The following is a 16,257-nucleotide window of genomic DNA, read 5'->3' on the forward strand; positions in this document are numbered from 1 at the left end:
CCTGGCACGTCCCATAGCATGACACCACTGGACGCTGTCCCTTCTATCTGCTCTTTGGTCGACATCCAATACTGCCTTTCAACACCTCACCACCAGCTGCTCACACTGCCGCCAGTATTATGCTCACGATGCCATCGCCCGTAATAATGATACCGCCAGATTGCTTATGACAGGCTCTCTGCCTCCCAAGGCTCCCAGATGTGCCGTTACAACAGTTGCCACCGTGATGCGCACTATGTTCGCTGTTCTCTAGTTCTGCTCTGGCTCTCCTCCCATTGAGGAGCTTGGACTGTCACAGAGTCACGGACACAGTGACTAAAATGTTCCATTGTGTCTATAACACCGCCACCAACCACCATAGAGACCACACTTCATGTCATGTCGATTTAGGCTGTCGTGAGGCAGAAGCTTGTGAATCTGCCTTCTGCATGCCCGTCACACTCACTCATCTCAGTCATCTCCCCTTTTGGCTGCTGTCCCATACAACTGCCGCACTCTGGAAAACTAGATGAGGTAGCCCCCAAAGGCGATGCTGCCTCAACGCCCTGACCTAGAAACCTCCTACACACTCACAGACTGACCTTATTAGATATTGTTGTCAACGGTGTTTCTCTGTACACACCTAATGACACTGATGCAGACATATCTGTGATGAGTGCTACCCTTCACCATTGTCTGCACAAAGTTCCCACGCCTGCAACATCCTGTGTGCATGTCGTATATGGCAGCATGCCTACTGTAGAGCAGCTATGTATATACCGCTTGGGTCCACATAGCTAGCCACAGTATTCCAGAACAGTTCCCATTTTGAAGACCTGTGCCCATGGCCTCATAGTAAGTTTGGATTTTTTGGCCATCCACTCCGCCCTCTGCTATCTCAACAACATGACTGTGTTTTCCCCCACCTTTTCTTCTCACCTCGTTGACCTTTCCAAGGTCCTCTCTCTTTTTAATCAGGCTGGTTTCCAGCTCAACGCGTCTAAGTGCCGTGTCACATGACGCCACGTTACAATCTCGGGACATTTAGTCAATGCTAATGATGTTCATCCTGACCCAACCAAGCTTCAAGCTGCGAAGAAGTTCCCGCTGCCCCATTCCTGTAACAACGTGCCCAGCTTCCTGAAGCTGTGCTCATACTTTTGTCGATTTGTGCCTGGCTTTGCCGAAATTGCACGCCCCCTCAACAATTCTCTTTAAAAAGACGCAATTTTCTCCTGGGGACCAAGCCCAGCAAATGCCTTAGTCGTGCTTATCGCTAAGCTCACCACCTCATTGGTCTTGACACATTTCAATGTGAATGCCCCTACCAAACTCCACACTGATGCCAGCGCTCATGAAATCAGCGCTGTACTTTTTCAGTGCTAATTAGGGCCCTATTGTGTCACCACCAATGCAAGCCAGCTCTTCTCCATCGCACAGTGCAATTACTTGATCACAAAATGCGAGTGCTTAGCTTTAATGTGGGTTTACGAAATTTCACCCGTATTTACATGGCCGTCCTTTTACTGTCGCAGCACAGCCACTATGACGCAGTTAGCTTTCCTCTCTCAAAGTCCCCAGTAGGTGGCTAGGGTGTTGGGCTTTACGTCTGCAAGAGTACTACACAGGGTCTATAAGTCTGGTCACCTACATGCAGATGATGACTGCTTTTCCCGTTATCGCGGTGGAACACTGAACAATTCTGGCGGTGGCTGCAATGCTTACCTGTTTGCACTCTCTTCCTTTACTCACAATGATGAAGAGCAGCGCCAAGATGCCGAGCTACACAGTATTATCGACCGCCTTGAGACTGCCCCTTCTTCATACCAGTTTGTCCTCTGCGGTGACACTTTATACCACCATGACATTAACCCTGCTGGCGCCGACCTCCTCCTCATTGTTCCCAAGCACTTTCGCAGTGCTGCCCTTCAAAAACTCCACAATCTCCCAACTGCTGGTCATTTGGGTGTCTCGTGCACTTACGAACATGTGTCGTTCATTCCATTGGCTCCACCTCTATCACTCTGTGTGCCACAGTGAGCTGCTATCATCAGCATTAGAAATGCTTTAACATTCGCCTGGCGCTGTTTCAGTCTACTGACATTCCCTTCAAAACTTTCTATTGCGTCAAACTGAACGTCCTCGGCCAATTTCCCGAGTCACCCTTTGGAAATCAATACAGGTTGTAGCTGCAACAAACTGCTTGCTATGCATGTGTGCAGCTGCAACCACTACTGCTACTGCTACCCCATAGTTTGTGGGGTTGAAAATGGGGAGATAAACACGTTCTCCCCGTTTAAGCGCGGCTGACCCAGTTCAAAACCGCGCGGACCCCAACCCGTGGTCGCGTACGCTACCGAGCGCTCGCCGACCACGGCGGGCCTTGCTCTACGGGAACAAAGGAACGACACACTGGCTGACACAAACAAGGCATTTATTGCTATAACAACAATAACGCCAGCTAGCAACAAAATACACTCAGGAATCGAGGGTGTCCGACTCACCAGCACGGTTACGAGCGAACGTTCGCCCACGCCAGGGCAAAGGGAAGCTCCGAGACCGGACGAGACGAGCTGATGGGAACATGTTTCCACACGAGGTCGCCCGCCGACGAAGAGCGAAGCTGCGAGCGAAACATCCGCTTGTTTCCCGGTCCCAGGGAGAAGAGACCCCGTCGCTCCCCGCGAGCGCGCAGCAAAACGCCATCCGTGGCGCTGATGTCGCTGCGACGCGAGCGCCCTCCCCTGTTAGTTACAGTAACCCAACTGAGAAGAGTGCGTTGCGGAGGAGCTAACTACAGTAGGGGGTGCAATGCGGGAAAGTGAACGCAGGGGACGAAGGCGTCCCCACATCCCCCCAACCTTAAATAGACCCACGCGCCTGCAAGTTACATGCTATGGCGGAGTCTCCTGGTCTTCATGCACTTGAGGCAGGTCTTGCAGCAGAGGTCACGCCGACAGCGTGCACGCAGTCTTCCGCGGTATTCCGAAGGCGGCGTGAAGGTCTCCGCTGGGACGACTCGCATGGCCCGCGGACTACGTGTCCGCAGTACCCCGAAGAGGACGGCCGGTTGACCACTGCAGGCCAGGATTCTGCAGTAGTCTCCAGGGTAACAGCAGCCAGAAGTGGCTGCTGTCTGGTCTCGCCACGGCTGCCCCGGATGGATGCGGCGAACAGGATACAGGCCGCTCCGTCGCAGCAGGCGGCAGCGAGACGATGTGCACAGGACAGCAAGCCGGAGTGGCTCCACTGGATCTGCAAAATTTCCAACTGAGAAGAGTGCGCTGCGGAGGAGTTAACTACAGCAGGGGGTGCAATGCGGGAAAGTGAACGCAGGGGACGAAGGCGTCCCCACAAGTTTCGGTCCAGCTTCCAGACAGAGCACATGGATCAATGCTTAGCAAGCAAGCTTTCAGTCTGCACTGGCAGATACATCAGCCTAGGTCATTTGGCTTGATGGCCTTGTGCCGTGCTTGTATGAAGTTTTTAGCTACTATTGACGTCCGACAGAATACAGTCTAAAAAAATTTTAAAACGGAGACATACATCTGTTTCCTTCTGCACCTATGCTGCCCTTTGCTGAAGTATGTATTATGAAAGGCGGCATTGCTGTGATCTGTGGCCATAATTGCTGATGGAGATACAGATAGAATTTTCGGCGTTGCAGTACAGCGTCACGTCATGTCATGCAGAAGCCCACACAATTTAACACATTTCTTGCCAACTACTCATTCGGTACATCTATTGGCCGCGCTAGCCGCCGCGCTGTTACCTACACCCACTGTAAGCCACTACAACCAGCCGCGGCCAAGACGAACACAGTCGTCGAGCCGGCTAGCATCTTGTAAATCACAACAAAAAAATCCGATACTAACAATGAGCAAACGAAACAGGGCGCGGGCGATCCGCAGCAACCCACTATTTCACGCACAGAGATTTGCGACAGCATGGTTGGGGGGCCCAATGGTCAGCGCTGGGAGATCAGCAGCGCGAAGGTAGGAACGACGGAGCAGAATCGAGGGCTTTACACTAGCTTCAAACAACAGCTAGAATAGGCACGGCGCACGGATTAGCATGACATAACTATACTTAACGGTGCAAACCACAGGTCTTTTATTAATTTTAAATTTCATATTCAAAATGTTTCTTGACCCCTAAGGGAGCCTTTGAAACCGAAAACAGAATTGCGCCGGAAGTGCGTCAAAGCACTACGCAGCCAATAGCGCGCTAGCGCGCTGTGCCGGCTGCATTTGGCGAAGACGCGGTCGGGTGGCCCCTCTCCCCACTGCCGGCGGCGCGCGCTTTCGTCGCATGACTCGGCGCGGGGTCCAAGGTCCATTATGTATTCAGTCTATGTTGACGATCTTCAGATAGCATGCACATCTTCCAATATATCTACATGCGAAAGACAAGTACAGCTTACAATCAACAAACTGGCAACATGGGCAGACAAAAATGGTTTCCAGTTCTCACCACAGAAAACAGTGGCCTTACTTTTTTCACTCAAACGAGGCTTGCACACAGATCCCACATTACACCTAAACCAAACCGAACTACCTTTAAAAAAGGAACACAAATTTCTAGGCATCACCTTCGATAAAAAGCTTACTTTCCTGCCTCACATGAATGCACTGAAAAAGAAAGCGTCGCTATCACTGAACATACTTAAAGTCCTTTCACGCAAACACTGGGGTTCTGATCGGGTATGCCTTCTACAGATTTATCGCTCTGTAGTACGTTCCGTTTTAGATTATGGCTGCATAGTGTATGTATCAGCAAGGCCGTCGTACTTGAAGCGACTGGACCCTGTGCACAATATGGCTTTGCGTCTTTCAACTGGTGCTTACAGGACATCACCCATAAAAAGCCTTTACGTAGAAACCAATGAACCACCACTTGCAGACAGACGAACAATGCTCACATGCTCATACATTTTAAAGATCCGTTCCCAGCCTAAACACATCTGTTACCCACTCGTTACAAAGTGTCCATCTCGAACACTATTTTCCAACAAACCTCTAGCAATCCGACCACTTGTTCTCCGCTTTGAAGAGAAATGCCAAGAACTAGACATAATGAACATATTACCTAATATTGCCCGCAAACCTGATCCACTCCCGCCTTGGTACTGCCTACCATCTGTGTGCGACTTCACATTAACACAATTTCAGAAAAAACATACACCACAAGAACAGATATTACAAGAATATTTAGCACTCAACGAAAACTACAGAGAATACGAAGCATTTTATGCCGATGGATCAAAATCGGCGCACTACGTGGGAAGTGCTGTAGTTCAGAATAATTGGGAAAAAATAGTACGGCTACCTGAGTGTACATCCATTTTCACCGCCGAGTGTTACGCAGTCTTGGTGGCTGTAGAAAAAATAATAAATGAGAACATTCAGAACAGTATCATTTACACTGATTCTCTGAGCATACTAACCTCACTTCACCATAGCAATGCAGTGACACCACTAATCGGGGATATCATACACAACATAACGAGCGCCACAATACAGGGATTAGGCATAAAAATTCAGGGGGCACTTTGGCTGTCTAAAGTGCACAGAGGCGGAAGCGTTTTCCGTACCACTTTCGTTGCTTCTGTGCCACTGGTGACGTCACATATAATTGAGTACTAATTACTAAGTGATGACAGATCACTAATTAATGGTGAATTACTGATTAATGCCTGAATACTAATTAACTGTTAATTAATGACGCTTAAGCTTCGCCTTTAGGGATGGCGTTTCGTTTGAGCGCGGAGTGATCGGACGCGTGGTGCATCGGCTCCGTCGATTTCTCGGCTAGAACCCTCGGCAACCTGATGTAACGCGTATCAAACCTGTGCGACTGCAACCGTGAAGTCAGCAGGATCCTGGAGAACCCGATCACACCCAGGTACGTCGAATTTTCGGCCATTTCGAGCAACCCTCCGCATCACCACGTAGCGGTCGAGCCAAGCCTAACGGCTCCGGCTCCTGCGCCGCTGGCTGCGGAGACGCCTGCCGGCCAACCTCTCAACATGGCTCTGCCTGAACAACGCGGATACGACCCCACGACTCTGTCGTGGTCATCTGTCCCTGTAAGCCAGCCAGAGGACGGCCCATCCACCATTTCGGCGCAGCAAGCTGCCCTTTTCCAAGTCGTTGAGAGCCGGCGCCGCCGCCGGCAGAACGCACGAGGAGCGGCAACACCCAAGACTCCTCTCAACAATTCAACAACGGGAGACGCTCGCGCTCCGTCTTCTACACCTCCACAGAAGACTTCTTCACCAGTCTCGAAGTGGACTCCCAAGCCAACGGTCAGGATGGACCCTGACGACTACGTGGTCGTGCTGCGGCCACGCAGTACGGTCTCCCTCAAGACGGCCTTCCAGCAAGGTGAGCTCGGCGCTGCCATTTCGCAACTCATCGGTAGGCAGCACATGAACACCATCACCATTTCACCAAATTGGGAACAGAACATCATCGTCTGTGGCACCCAGAACCAAGAGGTGGTTAAAAAGCTGCTCACGGACCTTCAACTCAACACCAGCAGAGGATCGATCGCATTTCACGGCCACCTCAAGCTCACCGGTGATGTGTGTCGCGGTGTGATATCTGTTCACAACTTAGAAACCAGTGAGTCACTAAAACATAATGTGCAGTGGCGCGGTGGTGAACAAGTTCATGTGCGCAAGCTGGGACAATCAAACGTAGCTCTCCTGACTTTCGAGGGACGCACCGTTCCGCGTTACGTCCACTATAACGCAGGACTGACTCCCGTCAAGGAGTACAAAAAAACGGTGCCACCGTGCTACCGTTGCGGCACACTGGGGTACCGGGTGGACAACTGTCCCACCCCGGTCAAGGAAAGATGCGGCATTTGTGGCCAAAACGTGGGGCTTGGTACTGAGGGGATGGCCCCCCACGTCTGCAATCCTATGTGCTTAATCTGCGGGGGCCCGCACCTCACCAGCTCCCGCGAATGCACCGCCAAATTCATTAAGTTGCCGCAGCCAGGGCCCAGGACGCCATCCAAGGGAGCCAATGCCGGCGCTACACGGGGAGGGCGGCAGAAAACAACCAGAAGACGCCACGGCGTGGCGTGATGCCTCCCCCTGCCAAGACAGCAACGGTAACGCCACCACCCGGAGCGGCGGAGTTCCCAGCTCTCAGCGCTTCATCTGGCGGCGCCGCCTGCAACCAACCCAAGGTAGGCAGCTGGGCGAGGGTCACCTCCTCTCCTTCCCCTCCTCCCTCATCCCCCACCAGCACCGCCGAGACGCAGGAACTCAAGCGCGAGCTCGCCCTCTTGAGAGCTCAAAACGAAAAACTAGCCAGCGAGCTTAACTCGCTCAAATCCCAATTCCATACTCCGCCCGCGTCGAGCGACGAGGCAGAAAACATAATAAACAGGGAGATCCCCCCTCCTGTGGAGAGTCGCGCCGCGGCCATAGAGACCCGGGTGACCGCAATTGAAACACAATTGGCTGACCTCCCCAAAATTATCCATGATACCATCGCGCGTCAGGTCGAGAGTGTCATCGCACAGGTGACACAAGCCGTAACGCACATTATCCAAATATGGATAAAAGACAATCCGCGCGTCATCAAACGCGTAGGACCCATCAGGGACGCTAACCGCCCCTCAAAATTCAATAGAGCTATTCCTGATGACTTTGACTTTTCGGAAGACTCCTGCACGTCTGCGCCGGGCACTAGTGGACTGGGGAGTCTTAACAACGTGACCCCACCCTCCGCCTCCGACCATGGCCCCCAACCCTAAGTCGCGAGCAAGAACAACTCAGCCGCTTACACTAACGCAGTAGAACTGCCGGGGTCTCAAGAACCACAAGAAGCGGACTCATCTCCGCCTCTTTCTTGAGAACCTTGAGTTCCTCGCCGCCGTGGTTGCCCTTCAGGAACCCGGCGCCGGTACCATACTCACAAACTACACTACATTTCAACACAACCCGTAGACATGTATACTTGTTCACAAGCGATACACTGCGCAGGAGGTCACACTTCCCACAACACCGTCTTTCCCCTACACGATGGTTTCAGTGCTGCCCCTAAAGCGGTCTGACCCACCTGTACACATTCTAAATATTTACTGCCCACCGAAACTTAAGAACGTCACGTTCAATGAAATTTTCACTCTAGCTATGCAGGTGGCGGGTAGGGATCCCCTCCTAATCGTCGGCGATTTCAACGCCCCGAGCAGGCTATGGGGATACCCCCGGGAGGACAGGCGTGGGAGGAAGCTTGCGGAACTTCTTTCCACACTTGGACTCACCCTGCACACTGACCCCGCCAACCCAACACGTGTCGGCAATTCCATTCAACGAGATACTTGCCCGGACCTCAAATTTACACGCAACATACGCCATACCGACTGGCTGAATACAGAGGACACTCTAGGTAGTGATCACTGTATAATCAACACAACCATTTACATGCGTCCCCTGAAACGCCCACTAAAACAAGCTCGTATCCCTGACTGGACGACTTTCCGCACCTCTCTACCTATCGTAGACCCCCTCCAGTCGGGATACGACGCCTGGTCCAGATCGCTCACGTCTACACTCACACAACACGATAAGCAGATACAGCTCACAGAAACACAAACAGACGTGGACAACCACCTTCTCCACCTTTGGGAGGCCCGTCGCAGCCTCACGAAGCGATGGAAGGAACAGAAACATAACAGACGCCTGAAGACCCGCATCCTCGAACTCACACAACAGGCAGCGGAATATGCCACTCAGCTAGCCGACACTAACTGGGTGGACCGGTGCAACGCGGCTGCTCGCCAGATGTCTGGCCGCAACACGTGGCGCCTGTTCCGCGCTCTCATCGATCCAATACAAACACGCACGGAAACCCAACGCCAATTACATAGGGCCTTGCACAACTTTACAGGAACGACAAAACAGCTAGCGCACACGCTCAGGGATCGGTACCTGTGCACCACTAAGGACCCCCGGCAGGCGGCGTTCTCGTATGCAGGCGAAGAGAACACGGAGCTGGACAAGCCTTTCCAACTCCACGACCTCCGGGCAGCCTTAAGCAAAATGAAGCGGGGCACTGCACCCGGGCGCGACAAGGTTACGGTCAAGCTCTTGGCCAACCTTCCCGACGCAGCCTACGCCGCGCTCCTCAAATACATCAATAGCATTTGGGACGGAGAGACTCCTCTCCCTCTCGATTGGAAATCGGCTCTCGTGACCTTTATTCCGAAGGCCGGAAAACCTATTGATGTGGAGAACCTTCGCCCCATCTCCCTCACGTCTTGTGTCGGCAAGCTGATGGAGACGATGGTGCGCGACAGACTCTCCGATTTTCTCGAAACACAGCACACTTTCGCGGACACCATGTTCGGTTTTCGCCCTCACAAGTCAGCACAGGATATACTTCTGCAACTTCACCACGACATCTTAGATCCTGTCGAATGTCCCCACAACGACAAGGTGGTCCTGGCCTTGGATCTTAAAGGCGCATTCGACAACGTCAAACACGAAGTAATCCTGGACCACCTCAGTAACACCAACTGTGGCCACAAAACATTCAACTACATAAAACAATTTCTTACAGACCGTCAAGCCTACATACGCATACAAGATGCGGAACACGGGCCATACAGCATCGGCTCGAGGGGAACACCTCAAGGCGCGGTACTGTCTCCCCTCCTCTTCAATTTGGCAATGCTTCATCTTCCCTCCAAATTGTCTTCTCTGCCCGGGATACATCACGCTCTTTATGCGGATGACTTTACAATCTGGGCCACGCAAGGTAACTTGGGCCACATGGAGTCCTGCCTGCAAGCAGCGGCGACCCTAGTCGACGACTACGCGGCCTACTGCGGACTCCAGTGCGCCCCAGCTAAATCAGAATTTGTGCACTCACGTCCCTCCCCTCGGGACACAACACCGCTTCGCATCAGTCTCCCCTCGGGACCGATCCGGGAGGCCAAGGAGATTCGCGTCCTTGGCCTCTTCATACACCACCAACGCAGAGTCGACACCACCCTAGCCAAACTTCGCACGGTGGGAGACCAGGTGGGCCGAATGGTCCGCCGGGTCTCCAACAAGCGGGGCGGATTACGAAGCAAGGATGCACTGCGGCTTGCCCATGCTTTCGTAACGAGTAGAATCCTCTACTCAACTCCCTACTTGCACCTGCGCAAACACGATGATGACCAACGTGAGGTCATCCTGCGGAAAGTCATCAAGCGGGCTCTCGATCTCCCGGTCACCACGTCCAACCAGAGACTTCTGGCCTTGGGCGTGGTGAACACATTCCGGGAGCTTCGAGAAGCCCACTTAGTCAACCAATACACGAGTCTTGCACAGACCACGTCCGGTCGCCGCCTCTTGGATCGGCTACACATCAAACACGACTACCACATTGAGGAAAGGGAGAGAGTGCCAGAACCCTGGAGACGCTCCCTCCGGGTCCGACCCCTTCCCCGCAACATGTCCAGAGAAGACCATAGCGGTCGTCGCCAGGCGCGCGCGGAAGCGTTGGCGCGATACTATGGTAACCAAGAACATGTGTATTACGCAGACGTTGCCGGCCCACACCACGGGGGGTGGTACACGGCCGCAGTCGTACACAACACAAACACAGTTAACGGGCTCTCTTTCAAAGCCTACAGCGCAACACACGCGGAGGAGATTGCCATTGCTCTGGCTCTCACGAATCCCAAGTCAAAACACATCATCACCGACTCGCGAGGGGCCTGTCGGAACTACGAGTTGGGCTGGGCTCCCCCGCTTGCCTGGCGCATACTGGAATATAGCTGTCGATCTGAAGATCCAACTCCACGCAACCTGATTTGGGCCCCCGGTCACCAGGGACTCCAGGGAAACGAACAGGCCGATCAGGCCGCTCGCGCACTCTCTCCCCGGGCTATCTCCCTGTCCTTGGAAGGGCACTCCCAATCAGACAATCTGGCCATTACATTAAAAAAAAATCACCGATTACTACAAGGAGGAGCACCGGCGCTACCCGGACCCTTGTAAGGGTCTGGATCGCGCTGACGAGCGCCTCCTCATTAAAATTCTCACTAACACTGTACTGTGCCCGGCGGTGCTTAAACATTTCAATACATCCTTTGATGGCACGTGCCAGTTTTGTGGGGAGGTGTCTGACACCTTCCACGTAGTTTGTGCGGGTCAATCTAACCCATCTATCCCCCCCAACCCCAACCCCACCAGAGAGGACTGGGAGGCGGCCCTGCTCGGCTGTCAAGACCTAAAGAGCCAAAAGGCCTTGGTTCAACGGACGCGGGCGGCGTTGCTTGCCAATGGGGCCCCGGAATAGGGGCTCCACCTAGTACTGTGAGGGGAAAGGGCCAATAGGGTCCTACCCCAATCACCTTTCTGTAAAAAATTTAATTGCCCATAAATGATTTTCACCACCACCACCGCCTTCAGGAGTGGAACGCGACAGCGTGTTGTAGCGCTGCCAGGGAGTCCACGGGAAGCCACCACCCGTTCGGTGCGATGCCTTGACCTTTGAACGCAACGCTTTTTGAGGAAAGGAAATGGCGCAGTAATTCTCTGTCATCTCGGTGGACACCTTAACCGCACCGTAGAGGAAGGGAGGAAGTGGGAGTGAAAGAAGACAAAGAGGGCCCGTAATGTATAAAATGGAAATTGTATTTGAGGAAAGGAAATTACGCAGTAACTGTCTCACATACAGCGCTTGTCCTGTGTCTTCTTCTACTTTGCGTCGTTTGCGCTGTTGGCATTCAGTATGTACCACCAACTCGCCCGTTTGGCAATAGTGTTGTCTCACATATCTCGGTGGACACCCATCAAAATTCAGGAGGGCACTTTTTTTGACCTAAAGTGTGATCACTGATGCGTTGTTAAGATGTTAAGCTTCGCCTCTAAGAGCTGAACGCGACAGCGTCTTGCAACGCTGCCAGGTAGTCCATAGAACGTCACCGCCCATTCGGTTCTACGGCTCGCTGATCAGTAAATTGGTTTCTGAGGAAAGGAAATGTATCTGTCTCTCATATCTCGGTGGACACCTAAGCCTTGCCGGAACGGAAGGGAGAAGAATGAGAGTGAGCGAAGACACTGTATTCACTAGACGCGCCTTTGTTCATTCCAAACCATCGAGCTGGCATGGCGGAGTGGATAGCATGCTCGTCTAGCACGCCGAAGACCGGGGTTCGATTCCCGAGCTCGACCAAGAAAAGTTAATTAGGCTAATTGAGTAATTACGCAATTAACTAAGGTCAGTCCCACTTGGAGCATCACTGTACGAGCCCTTCAATTGGTTGCGTGGTTACTAGCCGAAGTACAATTGGCCCCGTTTGAAATTCGCGCACTGTGACGTTATGACCGTTTCGACCAATTGAAAAGCGTGTCATTTCGTCGACAACTGCTGCTTACAACGATGAGACATTAAAGGCTTCCGCCTTAAAATTTTGCTGGGTTCCCAGCCACATTGGAATCACTGGCAATGAGAAGGCGGATGAAGGCGGAAAGAAAGTTAACATTCCCTACAAAGATGGCATGAAGTTAGTACAGTATAAGCTCAGAGATAAATGGCAGTCTGAATGGAATATTGAAAGTAATAATAAGCTCCACTTAGTAAAACCATTTATAGAAGAATGGAAGTCATGCTCCCACCAAGAACGTTTCATCGAAGTTATTTTATGCTTCTCCGTATTGGACACACACATCTCACACACAAATTCCTACTTGCAAAAGAAGACAAACCTCTTTGTGAAAAGTGCGGAGATGAACTAAGAGTAAACCACATATTATTCTCATGTACGGAACTTGAATCATTAAGGAAAAAACATTTTACTACCCTTTACAAAGAACACATTCCTTTTCATCCAGCATTGATTTTAGGCGAAGATGCACTTGTCAGTATACCCTGTGTTTTTAGCTTTTTAAGGGAAGCCAGTATTCTTCATAAACTGTAATCTACCCACCCTGTGCTTCACTACATACAATTATACACCTCAGCCACTTTCTCAATCATGAGAAGGAGGCTGAGGTCATTATCTGAGTTGTTGGGAGCCTCGAAATCCTTGCCGAGCCAAGGATGTCTGCGGAGGTAACCCAACCTTTAAAAGTTTCTGCTATCAGACATTTTTAAAATACTTGTCTTTCATCAGCTAGTTAGTAAAAATAACTTTTAGGCCCTTTACACCACCGTTCTTATCCATTTTGTTTTCAAACTCTGCTCAAGCTTATTTTTTCCATACCTTGTTCTTGGCGCATGATAGCCTTAGCTGCTTATGCGCCAATAAACCCATCACAACACAGCACCCTTTCTTTCTTCCTTTCTTCCTTTCTTTCTTTCTCTCTTTCTTTCCTTCTTTCTTTCTCTCTATCTTTCTTCCTTCCTTTCTTTCTTTCCTTTCTTTCTTTCCTTCTTTCTTCCGTTCTTTCTTTCTTTCCTTCTTTCTTGCTTTCTTTCTCTCTTTCTTTCTTTCTTTCTTTCCTTCTTTCTTCCTTTCTTCCTTTCTCTCTTTCTTCCTTTCTTTCTTTCTCTCTTTCTTTCTTTCTTTCTTCCTTTCTTTCTTCCTTCCTTTCTTTCCTTCTTTCTTTCTCCATTTCTTTCTTCCTTTCTCTCTTTCTTCCTTTCTTTCTCTTTCTTTCTTTCCTTCCTTCTTTCTTTCTTCCTTTCTTTCTTTCTTTCTTTCTTTCTGTCTGTCTGTCTGTCTTCCTTTCTTTCTGTCCTTCCTTTCTCCCTTTCTTTCTTTCTCTCTTTCTATCTTTCTTTCTTTCTTACCCCATAGTGGTCCAGATTGACAAACAGTTGCGTGCCTCAGCCTCTTGATCTTATCAAAAACGAATGCGTTTATATTGATTACATAAATGCACATTGAGTGACCAGAAACTGCTTTGTAAATTAATTTCGAAATAAACGTCAGACCTTGGAAGTTTTTCATAGTTGTTGCAGCACCGCAGTGATGACCCGTGTGAAAAGGTGATGCAAGAGCGAAAGTTTAAGCCAGACGCCTATGTTTCAGACGCAGTGCTTGTAAAGTTCTGTACTACTTCGTCCTTGATCTTTATGTGCGGTTACAACAATAAATTAACCCACTTGATGGGAACCCAAAATGACAGTGTGACAGCTGTGTCTAATACCCATGCCGCACGGGCTGATTTAATGCCAATAAAGGTGCACTAGAGAGTATTCTGAGTTCGTATTTTTGACACGGGAGCTCTATCTGCACGCTCCAAGCATTCTTAGAAACTTTGAATTAATATCCTGTGCGGCCAATTCTTGTCGCAGATATCGCCTTTTTATGTTTGTTTGTTTGAACTCGCCTCCGAAAAAAGGAGTCGGCCAACGCGTGGAGTGCCTTTCAGCCAGCCGTGTGGCGGCTTGCCGCTATGCCATCGGCGGAGTGATACTTAGAGATCCGCGAAAGCAAAGAGTTCATTTATTTATTTCTGTGGGCCTGATTTGGGGCTACGGTGTCTGCGACTGCAGCTATTTATTCACGGAAACCTACGAAACAAAATAAAAGCAAAAGCGAACCCGATACGCGACTGGCGGAAAAGAACTCTACACGTTGGCTGAATCCTCCTCTTTTCGAAGGTGAGTAAAAAAAAAGAAAAGGTGGGAGCCGGGACGTTTAATTCGATTTAATAGGGAAATCAGCCGCGCGGGATACTGATTCGACGTTTCTAAGAATGCTCAGAGTGTGTAGATCGAGTTCCCGCGGTAAAAAGATGATTTCAGACTCCTGCTTAGTGCAGCTTTAAGTGCTTGATGCTTTAAGTTTCAATGCCATTAGGGAGGTTCCACACGGATAAATTTAATGACGTTAGCCTTACTGCCATTCGCGACCTACTGAAATCACCACAGTTCATTCAACCGTGCAATGCATACTCTCGTTCCCATTCCACACGCAGAAAAACATGCACCTTTTTTTTAGTTGCAACTTCCTAACCAGTCGCATATGGTCAATTCGTTACTCTCAGTCAGACGACGCATCTATACCGGATTTTCGATGTGAAGGGCGCCATTTTTACCAGCATTTCTGGCAGATAATCTCGACTTGTGTGCCAACACGCCGGTTTATGGCTGCTTTTTCTGACTTCATAAGCATGAACAGCCACATTATGTAAATCGTTTTAATGCGAAAGCAGTACTTGGCTATGTCGACGGGGTTGTGTCATAGAAACGTGTTGGCAGCGCTTGTGGCGTTCTGAGAATAGGTAATATCAAACGAGTAGTTGCAATCGATAGAGAATGATGTGAGGATGGGGCGCAAGAAATTTGATGTCGATAGCATGCTTTTTTATCAGAGCCAAAAATGTCAAAAAACCGTCGAAATAGCGTGGACATCGGTATAGTGCAGAGGACGGGAAAACGACCGTGGATGGCAAAATAGTGAAAAATTGGTTAATGATTGAAAATAAAGTCTGAAATGGATTGAAATATGTTTGAAGAGTGATAATTAATTGAACATTGAAGTTTGATTCACATAGATTATTTAGTTAATTAAAATCAGGAGCAAGAGTCGTTGAACGGTCGAACAGGCTGGACGGAGATATAGTAGGTGGACTGGAAAGCAGCAATGGCGCCAAATCTGGAAAATGAAAATGGGTGTAATCAGAGTGAATGTGATTGATTACGGTGATGATGAAAAGTGCAAAACAAAGTGATTGCAATTGATAACCGCAATTAATGGGATGATCAATTGATTACAATTGGTATCAATTAAATAGCTAAATAATGTGCTAATGAAGGTCAATGCGATTCTAACTAAGAGCAGAGAGTATAAAAGCGAGAAAAAGAGGGCCGTGGAGGCGTCAGTGCTTTCGCATTCTCCAAATTCAGGTTGCCGCAATTATCTTGAAAGTCTTTTATATCACATTTGAACAACATTGCAAAAATATTTGCTCATTTGCACTGTTTATATTCAGGGGAAACTTCTGACCGCCTTGCAAGGATTATCGTCTTCGTTACTTTGTATAACGGGCGTGTAGCACCAACTCCAAAAATAATGGCATTGACAAACTTAGGCCTCAAACATTTACTGCCATACGGCATAGGCCGCAGCTTCCGAAAAAAAAAAGCAGCTCGTTTTTCAAAGGTTGGAAGGCACAGACAGAATTTAGTGCTTAGTGGTATTCCACTATTATGCACTGCAGCATATTCAGGCATTTGTGCGGTAACTAATGCGAAAACCTCTGCTTGTGGCAGACACACGAACGCGTGCACGCAGCATTTTGTCTCATTCGGAAAGGCAAACATCTTCGGGGGCACTGTCTCCCAAAAAAACAGCGCTCTAAAAAAAATT

Source organism: Amblyomma mixtum, chromosome 5, assembly GCF_055824585.1.
Source record: "Amblyomma mixtum isolate Tamu chromosome 5, ASM5582458v1, whole genome shotgun sequence".
NCBI classification, from domain to species: domain Eukaryota; kingdom Metazoa; phylum Arthropoda; class Arachnida; order Ixodida; family Ixodidae; genus Amblyomma; species Amblyomma mixtum.